The 22992-nt window shown below is 39.0% G+C and overlaps 1 long non-coding RNA gene across 1 annotated transcript; it reads left to right on the top strand.

Annotated features, from left to right (window-relative positions):
- Window positions 1-2727: 2727 nt before the first annotated feature.
- LOC148020880 (uncharacterized) lies at window positions 2728-8310 on the top strand. Its single transcript, XR_015694646.1, has 3 exons — window positions 2728-3496; window positions 3572-3737; window positions 7182-8310. It is a non-coding gene; the product is annotated as an uncharacterized LOC148020880 (long non-coding RNA).
- The last annotated feature ends 14682 nt before the right edge of the window (window positions 8311-22992 follow it).

Here is a 22992-nt window from a genome sequence, read left to right as displayed (position 1 = left end):
TACTTACATTGTATTAAAGATTGATTGATACCAATACGATTTTGCGTTGTACTGTCATATACAGGGTATCACATGTGGGCATTAGGTATGCCCATAAAGAAACTTTAAGGCAACCTTCAATGACTATTGAAAAGAAGACGAATTATAAAGGCCCTCACCTAAAAAAACCATGATGGCCAATAATATACATATTTAGATATGCATTGGTGTTGTAGGATATGATGTTTGGATTTATGGGAAAAGAAACACTAGGAACATATGATCTATTGATGATGGATGCAATGTTGGTAGTAGGTGTCTAGAAAGAAAGTATGTTAATGATGTTGGTACTACATTTATGGCAATGTAACTGGTCTCTTTGTACAACTATTAGATTTAAGAGCATGGGTACCTAAATATGAGAATGCCTCATGATGTATAGATGGAGGTTTGAAAAGCATTTGTGTTTCATTATGAGGTCTTTCATTAAGCATGCCTCTTCAATCCCTTCATCCCCCCTTTGCCATTCAATTGAGTCCAAGTGGTCCCAACCAACTAGTAATTACTTCTCTCCAATTTCTTGAAAATCTCATCACTCTCATGAAAACTTGGTCACATCCTCTAGCATTCGATCTTGGATAAAGTAGGTTAGGATAGTTGATAGTTTGTTGGGAAGTATGTATAATGGCATTAATATAAATACTTGAATTGCAATGCTTGTTATATATTGCATGAGAAAGGTAGCAAAAATTTCAAACTTTAGAGATGTGCTTTATAAATAGCAATCTTGATCCTTATTATCATTATTTGTATACTTTGAGAGTTATGGTGACAATAACATTGCCTGAGGAGTCTACCTATAAGAAATCATGTATATAATGTGCGTTCAAAGGATATTAATAAATACCCTTTCTTTTCATGCTATAAGGTCTTAAAATGACCCAAGCTTCTACTTTACTAAACTTATGTATTTTTTAAAAATTGTAATTAAAAAAATCCTTTTGTAAATATAATCTTGTTAATTGCGGTATCTTACATGCTCTATAAGGTGGACTCCCGAGGCATTGTTGCTAAGGACAAGGTTGAGTTTCTAGCATGCATATCCTTTTTGGCTTTTTGTATTTTGAACCTTACATACATACTTGTTGCGAAGTTCAAATGGGCATACTTCTTTGGATTATTAGCGGTTTTAGAATGGTCTAATAAGGATTTGGACATCCATATAGTTGTTAATAAGAATCACAATACAATCTAATAATAAGAAGTTGATCATAATGACCATAATGTCTATATTGTACTAGAAGGTAATATATTAAATAATTGCAATTGGAAAATATAATAATCAAATATTTGATCCAATGTGCACATTTTATTTGTATCTTACTTATAACAAAGAGTGGCACATTTTTTCTATAAATTAAAGCCCAAATAATAATGCATCTACAATGCCACATATGTTTGCATTGGAGTCACATTCCAAGTTGATTTTACATCCATTATATTGGATTTCTTGTTTAGATTACCCAATATTATGTTAAAAGAATTGCGAGACATGTGATTGCATCATACACCATAACTCGTGTTCCAGTTATAAGAATGATGCCAGGAGGCATATTCCACGGTGGATTCCGTGCCACGGTGGATTCCGTGAGGTTTTACGGTGGATTCCGTAAACTTAGATGACCGGGGCTCATACACAAAGAGGATTCTTTGTGCGAGAAGTTGATGGGGACGCCTGTCCTTTTCGGGCGTTTCATTAATTTAGTGTGTACATGGGTGATTCCATAGCGGGTGATTCCGCAAAATGCATATTAAATTAATAAACGTTTATGAGTTTAGAGCGCAAAATGCATATTAAATTAATAAACGTTTATGAGTTTAGAGTGCGCTCTAAACTCATAAACGTTTATTAATTTAATATGCATTTTGCGGAATCACCCGCTATGGAATCACCCATGTACACACTAAATTAATGAAACGCCCGAAAAGGACAGGCGTCCCCATCAACTTCTCGCACAAAGAATCCTCTTTGTGTATGAGCCCCGGTCATCTAAGTTTACGGAATCCACCGTAAAACCTCACGGAATCCACCGTGGCACGGAATCCACCGTGGAATATGCCTCCTGGCATCAAAGAATTTGTGAGACATTGGGATGGTGTTCTAGTTATAAGAATTGTAAGACATTGTGATGGTGTCATACACCAGAACTCGTGTTCCATGCATCAAGGTGGAAAGGTGTGGTGCACTGTGTTTCTCATTTTTGAAGATAGATGTCCGATAGGCATTTGTGTTGATGAGAAAGCACGGCTTAGAGTTCAAACTCATGCGCCCGTGAAACTTGGCCCTCTCTGGAACCAAGCATGGTGAAGGTTTTGGTATTGAAACATGCTGGGAGTGAACACAAGCTATTGGGCGGCCAAGCCTTAAGGCACTTGTTGTTTCACGTGGAGTGGGCTAGTGTGAAAGGGGGAAGGGTTTGGCAAAGGTTGTTGTAAATGCGTTGCCACGTCGGCAAGCGACTCTTCGCAGGCAGGCAATCGTAAGTGCAGCTAATGATAGCCAGCATGCCATCATGGCAGCGTCATCTCTCTCTCTCTCTCTCTCTCTCTCTCTCTCTCTCTCTCGCGTCTCCCGAGTCCCCCCCCCACCCCCGTCCCCGACACACACACTCTCTCCCTCCGACTCACACCCACACACACACACACTCTCTCTCTTCTCTCGACTCACACACACACACTCTCGTTCTCTCTCTCTCACACACTCTCTTCTCTCGACTCACACTCGTTCTCACACACACACACACACACACTCTCTCTCTCTCTCTCTCTCTTCTCGCCTCTCACACAGATACACATGCACACACACACACACTCGGATCTCTCTCTCTCTCTCTCTCTCTCTCGGATCTCCCCACACACACTCTCTCTCCCCCTACACACACATACACACTTATAGGTCACAATATACTCGTGTGCAGTAAAAGGCTTCTTAACCTTGTTCAAACCAGACGCGAGCGGTGAGAGAGAGAGAGAGAGCGCGCAGTGTTTCTGCTGCAAAACACACACGCACTCACTCACTCAATCATACACACACACACACACACACTCTCTCTCTCTCTCTCTCTCTCTCTCGCGCGCGCGCGCGCGCAGCTATATAGGTTATATACCTCTGTTTGATGTTTATGATGAGATTGCAGCTATGGAGAAATACCAGCGAGAGAGAGAGAGAGAGAGAGAGAGAGAGAGAGAGAGAGAGAGAGAGAGATTCCTCGGCCGCAGACTATTGGATCACTTACCCCGAACGTGCAGCAAGCAAGGAGCCGCGTGTGAGTGTGCTGATGTTGACGCGATTCAATCTGAGGAGATCAGCAAATCCCGGCCGTTGCTGCTAGCCTCCTATTGAGCCGCGCCAACATCACCCACCATTCAACGCCGTCATCATCGTCATTATCGCGTGTATAATTAGCATGATGCAGATCAATAGCTTGATTGCGAGAGAGGGTATGAGAAGCCGCAGGTAAACCTGAGCTTTGATTTGTTCCCGGCTATCTTAATCAGGTGTTAATCATGTCGAATAATTGTATTAAGGCAGATATGGAGAATATCACGAGAAGATCAGAGCGAGGCCCTGCAGAGCGAGCTCATCATAAACAGAAGTCCGCATGTGAAAGATGAAGTGGAGTAATTACAACCCTAGATCGAATATTCCGAATATTCCTCTTCTGATCTGTGGGTTTCATGCAGTCGATGAATTACAGGTACGTGCGATAATGGGAGGTGTGATCACGGGCGCAGTACTGCACTAATGGCTTCTCATCAATCAGTATAACTAGCAGATAAGAAAATATACTCCGCGCTCTCTCTCTCTTTCTCTCTCTCAACCAGGAATTGTGATATATGCCTTAAACGCATCTTGGGATTGTTCCCATCACGTAAAAATCGCTCTCTTTTTATTCTCCTCCCCTCTCTCTCTTTGCATGCATCATGCATGTGCTCATGATTATCTAATTGTCTTTGAATGCATGCAAATTTTTGGGATTTAAGTCGTGTGTGTGGCTTCTATGCATGCATATGTTCAGTTGGGTGTAACTTGTCGATGTATGCAAGCATGCATGTCGATGAGGTTCTCTTGATGTGAGAGAGAGAGAGAGAGAGAGAGAGAGAGAGAGAGAGAGAGGTTGTGTAGCTCCCAAGATCCCACTTCATAACCCTTACCTATTGTGATCAAATGTAATCCAAATAGCATATAATCTTTAAAACTCAATAACCAACTAGATAAGCCTTAGGATTTACCAGAAGTGCATATAGTAATAACTTAAGGCCCTAGGCCGCCCCCCCCCCCCCCCCCCCCCCCCAAAAGGCACCCACTTTCCATCCAAAAACTACACAAGTAACATAAGTGTTTGGCTGTGCTTGTAGTTCATGGCAAGTAATGCTTGCAAGCATAATCACCTCATGTTTAGGGTTTTACACGTATTACAATCTTATATCATTCACATTTTCTAGCCCTACATGGTATATAAGAGTAGAGCTAGAAGAGAGTCACATATTGAAGTACATAAACAAGGAAGGTGTACTCTTTTTATTAACTAGATATTATCTCAAAGATGAGAAAACCTTGGGAAAACATAAAAAGATATCTAGTGGGATATAACCTAGTTCCTACGTTTCCATTGATGTGAAGGTGAAATTGACAAACCTCTTGATTTGACTTTTAGAGAATTTGGCTATGTACTTGATTTGCTATTATAAGTACGGTTGAACAATCTTATCCCCAAACTTAGAAACTTCCCTTGATATCCATGTAAGCTAGTCCCTTCCTCCAACATGTAAAGTGTGGAGTTTGCTTCTTAATTTGTATAGAAGGTCTATTGCTCTATCAACAAACCATACTAATTTCTAGTAAGCTTGCCATTGATCATCTTTAAAGTCTTCATTGCATATAAGGTGACAAGAAGTCATTGAAAATTGTATCACTTTGGAACCTAATCATATGAAGATGTGGGCTAGGTATTCAAATGTTTAGTGCTTGACTTGTTTAACTAAAGCTCACATATTGAATGAGTCAAATCATGACTTTGACATAGGGTGCTTTCTAATTTGTAGACATCAAAAGCATCTAATTAGAATGTAATATACACATAAATTCAACATTACAAAAATCAATGCTTCGAGTTGAGGGAATGTAGAGAATGGGCCATGCATCATAATGACACAAGCTACATGTTAATGCACATTGTGGAAAAGACTTTCTTGCATGGTGCATGATCATTGCTTGACAAAGACAAACAAAGTGGCTTGCTTGTGATGTAGAAGAAGGTGATTCTAAGTGGAAGTGGATGCTTTGGGATATTTTCCGTGGCTTATTGCACCTTGCAAATTTTTTTATAACCAATGGACTTGTCTCAAGGGAGTTGACTATTGTAAACTCTTACTATCACATGCATTCAAGGCCTAATTTAAGAATCCCTTATTTGTAAATTCATCTCGAATAAGACACACCCTTTTTCTATTCAACTTGTGAATATCCCTATTTTTTGATATAAAAAAATGTCAAAAACATGACTCTTAGAAAATATCATTGATTGAATCGATGTGATAGACTTACAAATGAGTGAAACCCTAGAGGGAGTACTTATGTAAGAGTTGAGAAGGGATTGGCATTCCTTATCTTATTTTGTTAGTGTTGATAAGCATCAATGATCTTTATAATTTTAAACACTACAAATTAGTCAACTTCCCCTAGAGTAAGATGATATTTTTCAAAGGGACCATGTATACAACTAATTTTTATGATTAAAAGCACTACAATTTAGCCAAATTTATGGTCGATTTTTCTAAGAATAAGATAAATGTTCTCAAGGGACTCCTTAACATTTGTCCTTCAAGAATGTTTTAAAGTTTCCTCTCACAAACGTTGCTAGTCATTACAATTGGGAAAAATACTAGGTTTGACATTGTACAAGTTCATGATATTCTTTTTGAGATAAAAGATACACACTTGAACATCGACAAGGGGCACTTTACCTCCAAATATGAATTGAGTGAGGGGGCAAGAGTTATTTTGGTGCAACTTTTCTCCCATATGTAGGTAAGATAGTTTGCAAGCCAAATCAACATCAAGCTTGCTTAAACTGGTAGCCTTCTCCTCTATGAACTCACCGAGGAGGGGGGACCAATTGAATGTTTAAGTAGGTAGGAGCTTAGACTTAAAATAGTATGCCATGTTTGAATGTAGATGTCCAACTAATCATGTGCCCTACAAGACTTTAGCCCATAACCTCATGGTTATGAGCCCAAGTATTGTTCACCACTGGGCCTTTATCATTGACAAGTTCATGACATTTTTACATGTGACCCTTTTGCATAAACAAAACATGTCATTATGTTATTATACCTTACCTACCTCAGAATCATCTACCTCCCATTCATTGTGTAGAGTCCTTTTAATGAGCACACTGTCATACCATCCTATGAAAGATGATGAATTGGATAATTTTAATTGTCCCATGTTCACATGCGATTAAGGCATGTTTTACTAACTTTGATCCCCATAACCTGGGAGACATTACACATTGTTAACACCAATGCCAACACTTTTATTGCCCCAACCAATCAAAATAAGGGCAAGACCTCAAAGGATATCTGGTTTCACAACTAGCATGCATATATATTACACAATTATTTTCAAAGGTACGATGTAGTCATCATCTGTGACTATCATGGGCTCTATGTGGTTTGCACTTACATTCCCTAAAAAGTATTTTATATGGTACCATGAGGTTGATGCATAGATGCGGCTGGAAGTGGTTGAAAATGTCAGGGAGATAATAATGCCAGTGGTGGAGCAAAATGCTAATTACAGTCCATAACAATTCTGTGTAGCTCTAACTGTGTTGTGATTAAAGGGACACTAAGAGCTGGACACGGGTTGGCCCATAGGCTATGGAGCTTTTAGAGTTAACTTCTGCCTGAAGATGTGTCTGAGCTATGTCTTATGCCTGCAAGAGTGTAGGCGATTGGCGTTTGTGATGCTTAGGGTTGATCCTTAGCATAATTGGCTTTTGGGAGGATCGCATTCCAGCTATTCTGAAGCTCTGACATGGGTGCAAGCTTGCATCCATGTTGCCTATTTGGTGTATAATTGGCCATCATCATGACTGACGTAAGGCTTCTGATCATTCACCTTCATGATTGTGCAGGTGAGAATGACTTGTTTATCTACAAGTCATTTATGTTCAGAACCCTATTGCAGGAGATAAGGTCATTCATCTCTTCATGCAGATGAGCTTGATCAGAAAAGCTCTAGATTTTGTAGACAGTTAACCCTGAGTCTGTTGCTCGGGTTTCCCGAAACAGATTTAAGAGCTGCACATTGCGAACCCTGTTCATGATATGAATAATTATCGGACCTTGGAAGGATACTGATTATGTGAGCACGAGCAGTACTAGTACTCTTCAGTGCTGCGGTGCAGGCAATCCTTCATGCAGGCACAGTACAGATGGTCAAGCAAAGGCTGATGTCTAACTTTATGCAGGAAGGCAATGGCGGTGCCTGCTGCAAATTTGAAAGGCCAATGGTTAGCCTTGTGGCTTTGGGATCGGCCGAGCTTTGGAAACCCACAGAGGGCTCATCTATGGGGAAATATGCAGCAGCAGTTGAGAAGGTTTTAACCCACAAAGGGAGCTTACTTCCCACCAATATAAGAGCCAGGTCAGAATGCAACCGGGAAATGCAAGCTATAAAGAGCTGTGTGATTTGGCGCCTATGATGCTATGCCAGATTGTGAAGGCATGGTCTACCAGGAGCTTTTTGTTTGTAAGGTTGTGGATGGAGAAGAGACTCAGTCCTTCAGACACCAGAAGATTAGGTGCTAATTTGAAGCCATCAGACAGGACATAAGATCTATTCCTGCGCGAAAATCCAGTGTCTGAGGACTGCACCATGCCTAAGTCCAAGACTTAGGCAAATGCCACCGACCTGAAAGGCTTGTTGGTTTATGCCAAAATTGTGTGTGCGCATTCTGGCTGGGTTCAATCCCAAGGGTGGCGTACTTGTCATCAACCTCACCCATATGGGATGTCTTGGTATCTTTAAAAAATATGTAGCATGAAGTGATGAAGTAGCAAGTATATAACCATTTGCTATACTCCAATGCATTTATCTCTTCTATCTTAGCACTAGACTTAGAAACAATGTTATGATTATCAAAAGAATTGGCATTATCTTACACTTTTCCTTTAAACACTATATTAGAAAATTCGAAAATCTCCCATGTTTCACTCTCAAATTAGAAATAAAGATTTGATCATATGGCTAAATCTTAATCCATTTTTTGAAGATGGAACTTGGTACTATCATCTGTACTAAAAAAACTTTCACCTTCAAAGAAGGGGGCAACAATTTGATCATGTGATCAAATATTGACTATCATATAAATTTTCAAAGTATATTATAATCTTCTCAAATTTAAGGCATTCTGAAGTAAGATGATTGAAGGTAGAATGAAACTCATTTAAGAAAGAAGATAAAGATGTACGAAGGTTCGTGAGTTTCTTAAGCCAATATAGTTGTGTTGTAGGACCGCTTATCATAGAGAATCACAAGTCTTTTTCCATAATGCATAAGCACCACCCTTCTTTCAATGACATTGAGGTACAACTATTTGACAATGACAAAATAATAATAGAATTGCATACCTCATCAAGCTCTTCTCAATCCTCTACATTAGAAAGTTTGCTTTATACCCTCTAATTTGAATAGCTTGACTTTTTTCTTTTGCACAAGTATCTACCAAATTTGAGTTTTCCAATATTGAAAGTTAGTGTCATCTAAGTTCTCTACATTGAAGATAGCACTATCATTGGAAGCATTTAAAGTACTTGCTATTATGTTTGTCAAGCAAAACGAGCATTGGCTATTATAATAATAGCATATTAGTGCCAAAACCAAGCCAAAAAGCATGTAGCAAAGGGAAGATGGAGGTAATACATTGTAGTCCAAAAGCAAGAAGCACTAGAGTGTTGAATACGTGAGAGTAGAGAGAGTAGAAAGAGATGAGGTCAACTAAATGCAAGGCTCTTCTACAAGGTGAGATATGATATTTTTCTTACCATAAATAACATTTAAGGACTTAATTAAGAGGCATTTAGGAGGGGTCTTGAACTTCATACAAACCATTGATGAAGATCATAACACAACTTATAATTAGTAAAGCATTGTATGCATTATACCATTTATACATAACACATTGTATATAATGAATATATAAGAGAATCTATAATCAATACACCTTAAAATACAAGCCTATAATAATTACACTTGTTCATTCATTGATAAAATGCTTTTCGATGATAGCATTACTTTATACATTCATGATCATTTTGTCAAAATAATATCTCGTATTTATAAGTTTTCAAAAATTTGATATATTGAAATTTGCAAATGAGCTACTAGTGGCTAAAGTGCAAGTCTAACATCACTACAAGATATAGATCTTATATCAACGTTCAAAGCGATGAAAATGTTTATAAAAAAATTGCTATTGTTATCGCTAAACGTGTCGGTATTAGCGTCTCTATAAAACCATTGTTATTGATGTTGGTATAAGCATTGTATTTATGACGCAAATATCAACACAGATATTGACGCCACATCACAAATACCGATGTAGATATCAACAGTTTGTGATGCATTGTCGTGCTGCTACGCACACACCAAAAAATCTAGAGTGTGGCTTTCTTTTAGATTTAGAGAGTCAACGCCACTTTAGGCATTAGTATTAGTGTCCATGGTTCAAAATATTAGATCTTTTTTGGACAAGTTTTTAGTTAATTTTTGATATTCTAGATATTATATCTTGTAAAAATCCATAAAACTATAGACAACTTCTAGATTAGGATGACATGTAAAAGAAAGCATGTAGCTTTCAACAAACTTGAGAGGATTTTATGTAAAAAGAGAGATTAACGAAATTGTACGATGCGCGATGCCTGTTTTCAGGCAGTGAATAGCACTCCGAAGTGGGAGATGGAGTGATCTGGCTAAATTTTGGCAAGGTGTCTCTCTTTTTGAAGCTAATGGAGGCATCAGATTGGTGATCTGAGTAGCATAGAGGAATGTTTTATTTTGTACATGTTTTTGTCTATTAGAGTTATATTTTCTCATAATGCTGAAAGAAATTAACATGCTTCATCTCTGTTAGTATTCTTTTAAATTTTCTATTTTTTTTTGGAGTATTTTTCTACATCTTTAATCTCTTCGAACCCCTTCTCTTTCGTCTACTCCTCTCTCTAAATCTATATTCACCCTACTGTCTTTTATATTCAAGAACTCGGCTTGAAACCTTTAACCCTTCTTTTATCTCTACTATCTCTAGAGTAAAAGCTCTTGAATCCCCATACATTCTTCTCTTGCCAAACCCCTGTGGTGACCTTCAACCCTATGCGCTGCGACATTGGTGAACTTGATGTGAAGATCGGTGTAAAAGAACTCCAAGATGGGGGATTCTTTAGGAGATACTCTACAATAATTGGTACGTATACTGCAGCAGACTCAGAAACAACAAATCCAAATATTACAACAACAAAGGCAAGACGAAGAGAAGATTGATTCCACAGCTATCAAGACGCTAGAGGAAGTTGGCGGGAGTTAAAACAATTTAATGGTCAAAATGTCTGTTTTTATTTGCTTATATGTTGAAAAAATGCTATTCTTTGATGTACCACAATATGCATGGAGTCACTATTTTGCTAGACTAGCCAACCATGGTTTTCAAGAGAGAATCCATAGTCTTTTTCAGTAAGATGTGGATTGGGATGCATTCAAAAAAGCCCTATATGAAGAATTCTTCTTAGAAGACTCTGACCTTATGACGAAGAAAAGTTTCATTGAATGGGTTGAAAAACCCAACAAAGGTTTAGTTGCAACAGCTCTATACCATGAGTTTGAAAGTAAATTTGGACAACTTGATGCTAAAGACCAGTAAAGTACGGAAGGTCAGAAGATTGAATTATTCCTTAAGGCTGCAGATTCCAATATATAAGAAAAGCTTGTTGATCGGCTAGAAGATACTACCTCCAAATCAGGAGTCAAGACTGCATGAATAGATGTTACTGATGCAGTTAATATGATTGCTCGAAGAGAGCGGATGCGACTAAGATTGGGCTTTACTTCAACTTTAACAACTCCATTGATGGAGCTTGTTCCACCTTCAAAATCCCCTATTCCTTTGACTAATCAACCAACTCTTTCTTCTTCAGTTTCTTCTAAAAATGATATAATGGATGAACTCATTAAAAGCATGTATGACATTCATTTGAATCTTACAGTTCCAAGGTGGAGAAGTTGGATGTCAAAGTTGAAGAACGAGGACGATCATAAACTCAAAGACCCATGAGAGAAGGCTTTAAGAGGCACTATATTTGGTGTGATAGTCAATATGACAAGAGAGAGTGTTCTGCCTTCCGTGAGACTGAAGCACAGAAGCTCGTCTTTTGGAAAGATGAAAAAATTCATACAACTGAAATTTATCTTCCACTGGAGCCAAATTTTGGCAATGGTGGAATGAAGAAAAGATTAGAAGATTTAGTTGTAATGAATGCCTACGACGTAGCAATTGATGCAGCTACCTATGGGTTGCAAATTGAGCCAACGAAATCAAGTTTGAAAGAATGTAAAGCTAATGTGCAATCTAAAGTATGGATGCAGGCACTAGATCAAATAGAACGTGATAAAGCAACCAAAGCTAATGTTAGTCAATGCATTCGAGGAATCACTAGTTGGAAAGAATTGGTAGATTCTTTTTTCACCTTTACACATTTGCATTAGGAAAAAAATGAACTTACAAATGGGTCCTTAAAAATAATATAGTTTAAGATATAGGCCTTTTGGATTGTCCAATAGGAAGGCTAGATGTTGACATCCATCAAGGGTGAATCTTCTCTCTCCAAATCTTGGGTTTTCTATTAAAAAAAGGGGTAGTGGGGGATTCAAAAAAAGGAGAATGGATAGTACACAAAATTTGAGTTTCTCTCACCTTGTATTTCTTCCATTTTTTTTGGAGAATTTTCAATTTCGGTTTTTTTCTCTTACGAAATTAGTTTCACCCAAAAGTTGAGCAACAGACCACTTTCCCTCTCTTCTTTATACTCGTGAATTTTCATCTCCATTGAAGCTCCCTGTTGAGAGTAATTAGGGTTTTGAGCGTTCTTCTTACCTCTGCACTTTCTTCTCCACGCAGCTACAAATTTTGGGCAAAACATAGGTACCCATCTTTCTTTGCATTTTCTCTTGTTTACTATTTTTTCAATAGAGTTTGATGTCGTTTCTTACTGTTGTTTTATTTCAGAGGTTGTTTAGGGTAGGAGATAGAGGTGCTCATTTCTCTCTCCTTTCTTTCCCCCCTCTCTATGTGTTGTTTCTCTTTTATGTTGTGTTTTCAATAGAATTTGATGTCTGTTCTAATTGTTGTTTTCTTGCACTACAACAGAAACGAGGCATAGACGCACATGTTAGACGCGCAAAGTCGGGTGCGTCTATCATAGCGTCTATAAGTGCATGTAAACGTGCGTATAAATAGACGCGAATTTTGCGTCTATATATCCGCGCAAATAGACGCTAATATAGACGCGCCAGCAGACACACAATTTGGGCCTTAAAACAAAGATCAGCATTACTCCTACTCTAGACTTGGATAAAAGTGCCAGTGAAGACTCGAGTGTTTTATGGCGCGTCCACATCTAGGTTCTATCCCACCCTTCAAGTTCAAAAAGGGCATGGGGTTTGGAATTCCTGGCTTTTTTAAAGGCAAGCCAAAACCATTGAATAGTTTGATGGAAGGCCCTCCCTTTTTCTATTTTGAAAATGTTGAGAACGTTCCCAATTCAGAGTGGGAGACCATCAAACGGCATTTTAATGGCATAGATCCAGAGTTCATAGACTTTAGATATTTTTCAGCATGCTTTAGGCTGAGATGGTTATGTTTATAACCTTCCAGTAGATGGAAGAAGGTTGATTCTTCCCCCTGCCTCCCATGACAATCTTTGAGGTGCTTTCGAAAACAAAGAAGTATTGGCCCCCATGGGATCCGAGAGAGAAGCTGAATTGCATAAACACACGGGGTGCCCCTAGCACTATATGTGGATTGATCAGAAAAATATTTTCTTTCCACAAAGAAAGCAAGATACCTTCTTATCTTCAACATGAGATTGTCCTGGCATGCAAAATATGGAACTTGGTTTGGGTCAGCCTAGGCCAAGCTGCCCCACTTGAACCCCATGAGATTGAGCTGGTGCTTGGATATGATCGTGACCACACTTGAGGTTGCTCTACCCTTTCAGATCGGTATGATGCATTGGGCAACTCATTTCAGGTCAATACTATTGCGTACAGTCTTTCACCACTGAAAGAATTATATCCGCAAGGTTTAACAGTTCTGTCCTTATTCTTGAGCCTTGGTGGGAAAGAAGTGGCATTGCACAAATTGGGTATAATTTTGAAGGCTGTTGTTATTGTGGAGATCAATGATAAATGTAAAAACATAATAGCCAGCTAGTGGAACAAAACCTTACAAACATGCCGATTTCAAATGGAGGATGATGTTAGAGATCTTACTGATGATAAGTTGGCTGAGATTGTGGATGCAGTGGGAAAGATCGGCCTCATAATTGGGGGAAGTCCCTGCAACAATCTCTCAGGCAACAATAGAGTAAGCAGGGTAGGCTTGGGTGGCAAAGAATCCTATCTTTTCTTTAAATTTTCCAAGATTCTGAGTAGTTTAAAATATATCATGCAAGCAAGAGGTTACCTTTGAATAGTTTAAAACATATCATGCAAGCAAGAGGTTACCTTTGAATAGTTTAAAACATATCATGCAAGCAAGAGGTTACTTTTGAGTTGTTCAAAACTGCACCAACATGTAGAAAAGAAAAGGAGGTGTAATCTATATGAGATCCGAATCAGTTTTGGTCCTTGGTAGCTCTGCATGCAACCTTCTTGAATACTAATAGTGGCTTGCCTTTGACAAACAGTCTATTTTTTGTACATGTCCTTTGTTATTGCTGTTAAATTTATAGGACCCAAACTCTCAAATCAACCTTATGTTGGCAACGACAGTACATGATCTCATGGGGGTGTTAAAAACCTTTCATGTAGCTTGCAGCATTCCCAATAGAAGTCATCGTATATCCATTTACTCGTGATATCAATTTTAAATACACAAAAATCATTACAAATACATTAAAACTTATGATAAGAATTCACTATCAAAACTTATCTTAAAAACAAAAAATCATGATAAAGGCTAAATGCACATCTATATCCGTGTTTACTTATACGTCTATATTGGTGTCTATTTCCGCGTCTATGTTCGCGTCTATATTCACGTCTACTTGAACAATAGACGCGCATATACACGCAAAAATAGATGCACACATCAAAATTCAAACCATACTTAAATCATTTCTTTTCAAACTGTGCCTTTTCTTTCCTGCGTTTTTTGCGGTTCTGAAGCTTGAGTTTAGCCGACATGCAGTCTCTTCATGCCTCACCTAGTCTCTTCATGCCTCACCTCCTCATGACTCACCTCTTCTTTCATTTCAAACACACAAGAAGGGAAAAAGGAAAGCCAAGGAGAGGAAGAAAGAGAACAAGAGAGAGGAGAACAAGAAGAAGCAGTAAGCAAGCAAGCAAGCATCAAGGGAGGGTAACTTACCAAGGAGAGGAAGAAGGAGAAGGAAGAAGCCCACCACCCGCCACACCAAACACCCAAGGTGACTCTCTCTCTCTCTCTCTCTCTCTCTCTCTCTCTCTCTCTCTCTCTCTCTCTTTCTCTTTGTTTCTCTTTCTCTCTTTGCTCTATCTGTGTATTTAGGATTTGTGATTCCATTATGTATTGCATTTTGTAAATCATCAATGGCATTCGTCGGGCTAAAATCAGCCGACCGAGCGCGTCTGATAGCACGTCTACATTTCAGTGTAGACGCAGATATAGACGTGAAAAATGTTTCCTCTCATAGCGTCTGAGGGCGCGTGTGCTGGCGCATGTGCTCTGCAATCTACACGCGATGATACACGTGCTGGATAGAAGGTTGACCTGTAGTCTACACGCGATTATACACGCGCATTGACCTGGAATGTCCGTCTGACAGTGCGTCTGTGCTGCATCTTAGATACGAAGATAGATGCGCTGGACAGAAGGTTGACTTTGAAGCGCGTATGAGGGCGCGTCTAACCTGCAATTTAGGCGCGGGGATACACGCGCCAGGTCTCCCAGTTCTTATAGTAAACAATATATTTTTGTAATGAATGTGACCAATCTCATGTTTGTGTTTATCAATTTTCTTATTTATGAGAAGCATTAGCACTTAAGTTTTATGATCAATGTCTAAAGAAAGCTCTTTGAAAATGTAGATAATATATGATTTTTTGTATGCAAATAAATTTATCTTTTTTCTGTGTTTTTTTTGCAGATGTCATATCCTGGTTCATCTAGCAATGACCCGGATTTGGATCGCATGAATGATACATTGACATCCTTTGGCAGGGGGGTCAATGCATTTTTTGGAGGTTTTCCTAGTAGGAAAAACTTCATGGGAGAGATGACCAGACACCTTGGCCGCTCTCCCACAGCGGATGAGGTGTTCAGTGTCATGTCTGGGACGCCTCTGACGTCTTTGCCTGGCATTACTTCCCAAACTCCACATGCAGGTACTCCACGTGCTCCACGTGCATCGGCTGAAGCACAAGCATCTGCAGAAGCACGTGCATCTGCAGAAGCTCGTGCGTCCAGCGAGGCAGAGGGTAGTCGACAGAGAGGGAGCAGGGAGAGTCGAGGGATAGGACGAGGCTTGTGTGGGGGTTGCCTAGGAGGTGGCGAGCGATCACCCTCACTAGTAGATCACGTAGAGAAGGTTGTACGCCAGTACTATAGAGTTACAGATGCTGGTGGCATCTTTCATGATGATGAAAGAAGGGATGTAATGGCGTACATGAGGAGCGTCGTGCATGCGATGTATAAAGATTGTTTCATTGCCTTCAAAAATAAGAAAAGCGGCTTGTGGCAGGAGGTGTTGAGGGCAGTCCATGGGAGGTACCTAAATCCTGAGGGTCAGCGATTCTCGGATGATTGGGGACGCACAAAAGTAAGGGATATGCTTCACAACAAAAGATCCCACCTCATGACATGGGCCAAGGACTCACTGCGGAGACAGGAGGAGGGGTGTGGAGCCTATAGCCAACCACCTATGTGCCACCGCATAGAGTGGAAGAAAGCCAAGAAGAAAGCAGCAGAGAAAGTGAAGAGTCGCCAGCACGCAGAGGCGCGACGGATCCAAATGGAAACCATGGGATCGTCGCATTACGGATCGAGCGGCAGAGAGTCGTGGGAGACAGAGTTTGTAAGTATATTTTTATTTTTAGTTTTTTAAAATTTATATTTCTTTCAATTCTTTATATATTTTATTCTAATATATTGACTCATAATTGTTTATATATATCTAAATATTTTGCAGACTATCATCGTTGGTAGGATATCTACTCCTAGAGAGGTAGGTTACCATCGAGGCCATAACCGCGCAGGCACATGGCTTCACTTCTATGAGGAGGGTCTCATCACACTGAGGACCAATACAACCGGGCCATGAGGATTCACAGCAAGAGGAGGTATGTTTTTCTTACTTTCCTATTAAAAGTATAGCTAATTATAACTTTTTCTCCACCTTGTCTATGTAAGCAACCCTGATCTTTTGTGTGTGTAGGTGAACCCGGATGTGGAGCATAGCGAGGAGGGGGATAGCGACGCTAGTAGCCATGGTGGTACTAGCGAAGATGTTTCCTCTTCAGATTCGTAGAGGAGTACCATACCTCCTCATGAGGCCTTCTTTTCTTGTATATGTATGATCTATCTTTGAGCCTACTGCTTGCGGCCACGCTTTAGGTCGCAAGCACTTAAACTTCCCTTATAAATGCTTTTGATATATAATGAATACATGGACTTTTATTTTCAATTCTCGTGCCCATAAGATACATTGTTTTTTTTCCAAATGCACAATCTGATGTATGGGAGGGGGAAAAAAAAAACCAGAGAGCATGTGGTTGCTTTGTGCTCTAGTTTTTTTTTTTCTAGTTCTGTTTTACGCATCTATCCGCGCGTCTAAATTGCAGATAATTCGCGTTTATACGTGCGTCTATAGTGCAGACTACACGCGCTTATACACGCGCTCCATAATTCAAATTTAAAAAAGAAATTAAATATCTTTTTTTTAAATGATATTTTTTGTTTTCCGTTCGCGTCTACCAATGCTTGTAAAAATGCGTCTATCAGCGTGTCTATATGCGCGTGTATATGTGCGTCTATTGTGCGTCTATTTTTGTGTATAAATTCGTTGATACATGCGATTATAGACACGAAATGGTAGACGCGCAAATAGACGGGCGGATAGACGCGCCCGTAAGATTTTCTCTGTATTCAAAAATCGCGTCTAAATGTGCGTCTATGAGGTCTTTTTGTTATAGTGTTGCAGAGTTTATTTGGAGCAAGAGGCAAATGTGTTAATCTCTCTTTGTTTTTGTTTTTTTTTACCGATATCTTTTCAATAAAACACAATGTTAGTTCTAACCCTTGTTTTGTTGTAGAGATCATTTTGGGTGACATTGCATAAGTGCTTATCTCTCTCTCCCTCTCTCTTTCTCTGTCTATGTTTCTTCTTTTCTACTATTTTTCAGTATACCTTCATGTAAATACTAACTCTTGCAAAATTGTCTTTTGTAGAGATCAATTTGGGCAAGATTGGATAGGTGCTCATTTCTTTCTTTCTCCCGCGTACTCACACAAACTCTCTCTTTCTTCCTCTGCATTATCCATTTTCTACTATCTTTACAATAGGGTTTGATGCTAGTTCTAACTTAAGGATCAATTGTTGCAGCACTTAACACAAGGTAGAGCAGAGATTTTGTAGCTCAATTGACAGGTAAATCTACCATATTTTGTGGTGTTAAAATTTATTCATTTAATTAGTGACTTTTATATTTTATGGGATTGATGTTTTTTTATGTCCATCATTTGCAATGGGTTTTGATTAGCAATGATTCAATCTTATCTTTAGCAAATCAGCTTATAACTAAATTGGTCCTGTTTTATATGGCTTCTATTCATGCAGTTATCTAGATATTTTTTGCTAAAATGGATTCATGCAAGTATTTTTGTTAAAAGGGATTCATGCAGGTGTTTTTTTGTACATGCAAATATTGTACAAGGTTTAGTTGAAGCATATAATTCTCCATCAACTATTTTGATATGGTGAGTGATTCCTTTGTGTTGGATGATATGGATCTACTGAAAGTCAATGGTTTGAAAATTCTCTGCTTTATTGGTCCTGTGTGTTCATTTGGATCTTCATGCCAATTGGTAATGATCCATGAAACTCTTGTATTATATAATCTATATAACACACAATGTGTTGAGTCTTAGAATATCTCATGTGTCAATCCAATGTGCCTATTAAGATTTGCATGCCATGTGGCTGCTATCCTTGTAACAACTACTCTATAATACCCGCATTTCATACAATGTATTGAGTCAAATCAGGATCCTCTTCATTATAATAAAATTTATTTTGACGAAATTCTGAGTATTCTTGTGCTATTCTTTCTATTATATTTCATGTAAATGGTATGATTAAAGTGATGTTTTGAAATTAAATCTATACTTTCTGTTGATATATATATTCACATGCATTTTGATATCGATGCTTATATCTGTTACAAAAGTGTAAACATCTTTTAATGCCATGTTGATTTGTATGGTATATTGGTGATTACTCGACAGACTTAAAATGCTTATTATTTAGGGGTTAATACATATTTCTTTACATCTAATGCCTAGGTTATAATGCATGAGAGAAGAACAAGCATTCTCTCGATAGAAGTACATAACAGAAAAGATGAAGAAGGGAATTGGATCACTGATACGTATCATTGCTCATCTTGAGTACATATGCGTCCAAGTATGAATGGAGCTTTCAGGGTGAAAGCATCTACAATTGCAGATGTATCAAAGCACTGGAAGGGTAAAATTTTAGCTCTCAGACAAAGGAATGTTGATTCTCACCTTGTAATAGAGGCATTTGTACAACATGTATTCATGCATAAACAAATACATATTGCACCCACTGTGCCCTTTCAACGAAACATTGCAAATAATAAGTATTTGCAACTCATTGAGAATGAGAACTTTCATGATACCTATGTAGCAACTTGTATTGTATTTACAGAAGTATACCCTTCGGATTGTTGTGAGTGGCAAAATGTTGAGAGTATCACTAGTTCTTTTAAGTGTTACCACCTCAAAATTGGTAGATTGCTCTTTGAGGGGCGTACAGCTAAGCAACTCGCAGAGGACCTTGTTTTTTTCTATGACTCCAAATATATATTACCCAAGGGGAGTTGAGAATATGGAATCCTTGAGTCTATACACATTGAATCTCAATAACATAGAATGGCCATTGTGTAGTAGCGACATTTTGCACATGTGTAGCACAAAAATTTCAGCAGACATATTGAATTCTATCTGGCTCAAAAAATGTATATCTAAGCTAGTTCATACCGATTACAATTTTTGCACACATGTTCAAGGAATGTAAGGGTTTGAGATGTACCAAAAGCACGCATGTCATAAAAAATACATAAGAGGATTATGTAACAAGGATTCTAGGCAAAACTTGGACATAAAAAATAACTCACAGGCCTGACACAGTGGAGTGTCGAGTCACAACAAGGGACATGGCTTTCAGGTAAAAATTTTCTCTCTTAGTTTACTATTATTTTACTTTGGGATGAATCGACTAACTTTCTTTTCCAATTACAGGTATTTTGTCGCACGAAAAACTTTATGCCTAGTGTTCAAGTATCGTAGATGGAGGATGCTCAAGGGTAAATGGTTGTGCCTTGATCAAGATATGCGTGAAAGTGCAGCTGTGGATGTTACTTTCATTTGTGAGAGCCGTGAGCCCCAAGTGTTGCAAATAGAGGATGATTGGCCGTTGAGTATAATGCATTAGGAAATTATAATGTTAAAGTAGAATCCACCTGTTAGCTTCTATTTTAAACTAGATGGTAGGAAAATTAGAAGCCGAACTGAGGATACTGTTACTAGCAGAAAGTATGTGGCTTCACATATTTTAGAAATTGTAGAGTCTCCCTAAAAATCACAACACCACAAGTTGTAATATCCAACACTTATAATTTTTTGGATTTTTTTGGCAAATAGAATATTGTCGCTTATAAACTTGTAATATTTAAAAATTATGGTATTTGTGTGAAATCATACACTTGTTATACACTTTTCACATCAACACATTTACATATGTATGTAGACTTTGCAAAGAGTAAAGCCATAACTAAATATCGTATGCGAACAACCCTTAATGGTTTAAAACTTAAGGTTTTTAATATAGAAATAGTTTAGTTCTTGTTTCATTGTTTCATTTCACACTTTCTCTCTTCATCTCTTTATATCCACCACATCCCTCCTACCTGCTACGATGGATGCTCACGCACACTTTGATGAGTGGATCCACGAGACTATCTTTGCCAACCAGGGTGATGATATATTCCAGGTTTCTCTAAGAACTTCAACCTTGAAAGCGTGCTCTCATTGCTAGATCTCCCCCTTCAGGTTTTGGAAGACTTTGTGAGTACCATTGCTACATGCACATACTCCATCGAGGGATCCGACATGACTTGGGTGCCTCTAGAACAGCTCATGGTATTTTAGATAGGGAAGAATCACCAAAAAGTGGTGAATAGGTGTCTGGTCCATGTGAATCATTCACATAGAGTATGCATTTTTCCCATGGGAAGTGCACCAAATACATCATCTTTGGATCTCCTGGAGTGTGATTGCACATTGGCAATTTAACTCCTTGCATTGGATACATCCCTAGAGGAGGAGAGCGATGAAGATACAACTCCACAGGTTGTTTCTATCATATATGCGGGAGAAGAACCGATTGAAGAGCTCATAAATGTTGAAGAGGAACATCGAGTGGTGACAGAGCAAGGGTTGGGTCTTATGGTGCCATCTTCTTTAGAACAGCCACAAGTCGACAAACCCAACCTTTCCTCCTTGACACCCATTGAAGTAGATGGTGTACAATACTTACTTCTATTAGATGTACTGCAATACTTGGAAATGAAGGAAGAAGAGTTGTTTTCTATCCTAGTTAGGGATTCAATGAAAGGCCTGATTGATTATGATTACATGGATGCGTATCCAACAATGGCAGAGATTGGAAGATATGATGGCACAAGCTTAGATACTGTGAGTGCGATCATAGCAGCACTGAAGCATATTACCTCAGTTGAAGAAGATCACCTTGTGCCCGATGATGAATTTGAAACACTACAGCATGATTTGTTCGGACCAAGGCCCTAGCTTCCTACCAAGGAGTTTGTAGATACCTATGCCCAAAGAGGTGCCTTCCTGACACACAAGAAAATGAAGATACAAGATGATCTGGAGAAGGTGAGATTTCTAACTACCATATAGTGGCCCCAGACGTCAGACAGGGCAGCTGCAAGCATCATTTTTGACCAAGATTTCATCGGTAGACTCAGAGGGACCCGACGCACCCTACCATCGAGCTTTATCACTTTTTGATAACTATAGGTTAGTCGCTAAATATATTTTTTGATTTGACTTTGTCATTCAGGACATACTATATATAGATGAGTTTGCATAAAGACAAGGAGGAGCTCGACATGCAGATTGACGCAAGGATTCATCTCTTAAGGAGTATATCAGTAACCTTATTGCAGATTTTGGTGGTCTTCCACAAGAAGTGCTCACCAGGAGGGCAAGAAATAATCATGAAAATTCGAGCTTTGACCAAATTTGGACCCTTTCGAGCAATACTTGTGACATCTAGCTTGGAGAAGGTGGTACTAATCAAGCGGTCAAAGCTTCTGATGCCAGGAGACATATTTCACGGTGGATTCCGTGCCACGGTGGATTCCGTGAGGTTTTACGGTGGATTCCGTAAACTTTGATGACCGGGGCTCATACACAAAGTGGATTCTTTATTTGGACATTGTATTGGGCGTGCCAGACTTTTTGGGCACCGTCCATTAGCTTTATTCCTATTTTTGTAAAAGCAAACTCAAAAGCTAAAAGCTTGTTATATTTTTGTAAATTGGTCTATTATTGAGCATGAAGATGAAATATACATAAAATACATGCTTTGTGAAGCGCTCACACAAGGCATGGGGGGAGATTGCACCCAATTGGTCTCTTGCTCTTGTCGTTCATGCTTTTTACCTTGTAACTTGTGCAAAAAGTAGAGTTCATTGTTCTTGGGGACCTTCCGGCATTCACTACGCGAGCATACAATGTCCGATCTGCGCACCAGTGGTATCAGAGCGGAGTTGAGATCAAGAGCTTTCAATCGCTACCCATCTCATGCGAAGGCGGAGCTCCTGGAACGATCGAGCTCTACGGTCAATCTCGTCGCGAACCGTCGATACAGACATACTTTTGGCGATCAAGAACCCCTATTTCTATCATTAGATCGCGAAGGACCCGGCTATACAGGCGGAGGACCACTCCTTCATCTTCTTCATCAAGTCGTGGCTACACAGAGAGATAAGTCATTAATTTCCCACTTTTCAAGCTTTAAGCTTTAAAGCTTAGAGACCTTAGCAAAAGCTTTCAGCTTCGAATTTAATCGTGAGGTATCGAAAGACCTCCGAAATTTGCGCGACGGTGCAAAAAACGGCCCCCCCACGATCTGCGCCGTTTTCACTTCATTAAGCTTCCCTAAGCTTAATCAATTAAGCTAAGTCATCTAAGGCAAGTCATCTCTGCAAGTCACAAACTCCAGGTCACACCACAAAAATCAAGTTCAGCAAGTATTTTCTGATCAAGTTCTGCAAGTTCCATAAATCGAATAAGTTTTGCAAGTCTGCAAGTCTGCAACTCTGTAAGTCAGACTAGTCAACCGGAGTCAGAACTGACT

This window comes from Lygodium microphyllum, chromosome 18, assembly GCF_053477565.2.
Source record: "Lygodium microphyllum isolate KBCC chromosome 18, Lygodium_microphyllum_v1.1.10, whole genome shotgun sequence".
Taxonomy (NCBI): Eukaryota; Viridiplantae; Streptophyta; class Polypodiopsida; order Schizaeales; family Lygodiaceae; genus Lygodium; species Lygodium microphyllum.
Note: the sequence above shows the minus strand (reverse complement) of the source record. Positions and strands in the feature narration are given on the sequence as shown.